The sequence below is a fragment of the Apium graveolens genome, chromosome 6 (genome assembly GCF_009905375.1).
Source record: "Apium graveolens cultivar Ventura chromosome 6, ASM990537v1, whole genome shotgun sequence".
In the NCBI taxonomy this organism is placed as follows: Eukaryota; Viridiplantae; Streptophyta; class Magnoliopsida; order Apiales; family Apiaceae; genus Apium; species Apium graveolens.
Window position 1 is genome coordinate 45,892,514 of NC_133652.1, and position 3,624 is coordinate 45,896,137.

Sequence of the window (3,624 nt, forward strand, 5' to 3'; positions counted from 1 at the left end):
CTGGTTCCAACGGAGTGACTGAATATGTGTTTACCCTTGAGGGTGGAGCAGTGTCCTGGAAGTCTTCTAGACAGTCTTTGATTACTCGTTCTAATTTTAAGGCTGAGTTGTGTGTACTTGACGCCACGGGGATGAAGGCTGAATGGTTACATGGACTCATGAGTATGTTACCCGTAGTAAGCAAGCCGCATCCTGTGTTTCTGTTCATTGTGATAGCCGTACAACTATCGAGAAAGTCAGACGTGTAAAGTATAATGCTAAAACATAGAGAGCGCGAGACATCCAAGTTAGACTAAAGTCAATACGGGGTCTTGTATTAGATAGGATTATTGCTATAAAGTTCATAAGAACTCAGGATAATATAGCTGATCCGCTGACTAAGGGGCTTGTGCATGCTGTAGTCCTTAAGTCGAGGTTGGGGATGAGACTGATAACCCATCATAATTGATCAACAGCGGGAACCCAATACACCTGAGAGGAGATCCCTCGAAGTGTATTCATAATATGGTAATAACATGTTGTAAGGATGAATTGGTAGTACCTCTACCATATATTTTTAGATACTAATGTATCTGAGTCTATCCCCTGTAAATCTTAAGAGGTACTTGAACTACTAGTCAGCAAGAGATTTAATAAATTCTGATGGAAACAGTTTTGGGTCAGGATATGGTAAATCCTGATGGACCAAATACTGTGTTAGGATTTATAAACTCTGAATGGGGTCAAGTCGTAAGAAAAGATGTTGGTAGTACATCTTTGGAGATGCCCAGCTAAGCGAATGCAATTATGAGATCACAATTAGAAGGAAGGGTTATTCCTCGAAGCATTCGATGAACAGGATCGAGACAAGACCATAACGTCTCAAAGTCGTAGATCTGCACCATAGCCTTTTGACTTGTCGTCGTCTATGGAGTGTGGTTACACCAAACGGATAGAGATTCAAGGTAAAATATTTCATCTATATCTAATATCCATCGAAGTAGAGGACTTAGGAGGGTTCAAACCCGGGAGGGTACCGACTCTGAAAAGCAAGTCATGATAAAATCTGATATGTATTTCTGTATGGATTTGTGGGGGATTGTTAGAAAATAGAAAATTTGAGGCATGTTTTAGACATGTTCTTGGTGTAATTCCCTAAAACTAATTGTTGGAGGTTGTTCCTTGTAATGAGGACTTAAACATTCATGTTTGGATCTAAGTCATTTTCTTAGTATAATCCATAAAAAAATTGAGTTGAAGTTAGAAGTTTGAAATGTTTAATTAAAATATTTAATGAATTATTATATTATTTTTAGTCCATGTTGGTCTAAAAACCCGGTCAAGCCCGGCCCGGGCTTCGGGCCTCGACGGGCCCTATAATTTTAGGCAAAGCCCGGCCCGGCCTGGTTAAAAGCCCGGGCTTCGGCCCGACCCGACCCGATTAAAAGCCCGAAAAAGCCCAGTTATAATCTGATTATTCTAATATATTTTCTTATATATTTAAAATTCACATTTACTATAAATATAAATAATATTTTAAACACATATATATATTTACATATTTGTGATTAATAATATTATACATATACTTTGTTGCATAAATAATGAAAGAAGATATAATAAGTACACTATATATATTTGGATATCATTGTTATCATAACATTGATAAAACATATTATTCTATAAACATATTTATTTTTTGCTGAACTTAAATGTTTTCAACGAAGTAATGTTTTCATAAAATATTTCATGTAAACTAATACATTTTTACGATGATCTAGTTGCTAACATATGTATTCTTCGGAATCTCTAATAATACTCGATCCGATTTAAATTAGAAAAAAGCCCAGCCCGATCCGATCCGGCCCGAAAAAAAGTCCGGTTAGGCCCGTTTCGAGGGCCCAAACGGGCTCTGACATTTTCCGAAAGCCCGGCCCGGCCCCGTTAAAGTCAAAGTCAAAGTCTGAAAAGCCCGGCCCGGTCAAAACCCGGTGCGGTGGGCCCTTTGTGCATCTCTACCCGTAAGTCATAAATGTACTAACGAATGATTTTAAAGTCTTAATGAACTTTCTCATCTTTGAAAATAAACATTTTTATTTAAATAAAAATTTGGGGTGGGGACCTCAACAGCAACCCCTAGCATGTGTGAGAGAAAGACAGCTACCGGATAATTACTAATAGATTGTTTTTATTAATTATTAAATGGAAGATAATGAGCTGCATATGTTGGTTAGAAAATGGTTAGAACTTAGAAGAGCCCGTGCCAATTTATTTTGTATAGTGAACACGGCTCGATCATGAATGACTATTCTGTAGGCTTTCTTTATTGAACCATAAGTAGCTAACGCACATGGAGCTAGATTTCAACAAATGTGGCGGCCAAACAATTTTTTATCGAGTGCTTAACTATCAGTCTATCAATATATAGAACACAAAAACCTTAAGTACCCTCAATCTTTTGTTCCAACAATATGAAGTTAACCCCATAAATTTACAGTACTGTTCTAAAACAGATATATGTACAATGATTGTTTTGGATGTATTAAATTTTCACAAGAAGCAAGGAACTAGGGGTGTTCATGGATTCGTCAACCCGATCAAACCGACCCAACCCAACCCTCTTTTAGGTCGATTAAACCGTTTTAAAAAAACCCGATCCATGGTTGGGTTAAAAAAATTTTAAACCGCATTAAATGGGTTGGGTACGGGTTCAAGTTTTTTTCGGCCAACCCCACCCAACCCGATTTAACTTAAGTCTCGTTCGATAATTTAAATATAATTTATATATTATATGCAATTGTACATTATACAATATAATTATTTTCATTTATAGTTACATTTAGTGTATGTGTATATGATTTATGACATGATATACATTACTAAAATTTCAATTTAATCAGATTTAAAAAATAATGCTATAATCGTAAGTTCTACTATTCAAAATTATCAATTATATATGGTATTGAAACTTTTTTTTTATATAATCATTCAATCCGTTCAAACCAACCCAACCCGACCCAAACCGATGTACGACGAGTAGGGTTGGGTTACGATTTTATATTTTACGGGTTGGGTCGAAAATTTTCAAACCGATTTAATTGGGTTGGGTCGTAAAAACGTCTCCAACCCGGCCAACCCGACCCATGAACACCCCTACAAGGAACCAAGAAAAAGGTAAAGTCATGTACATGCAATATTCTCTCCGTGCAATTAATTTCTATATAAATGGTTTATAAACAGAATTTAAGAAAAAAATATAATTTAGTACGAAAAATAAGAAAAATGAATAAAATGAGGCGATCAATAAATATTTAATATATAAAGTGAGTATAGTAGAAAAAACAGTAAAAATTATTGATATAATTAATTTTTAGATGAGAATATTTTAAAATTTTTGATAACTTTTAAAATATATAAAATTGAATGAAATATTACATAAAATTGCATGAGAGAGGGGGCGCCTGGGAATTGGGATTACTAATTTGCATGCTCATGTTTATAAACTTGTACAGTAAAACCTCCATAAATTAATATAGTTGGGACCGGAGAATTCTATTAATTTAGAGAGGTATTAATTAATCGATAAATTAATAATTATTAATTTATAGAGAATTTTCGGTAACAAACAAAATTAACTTTTGATTA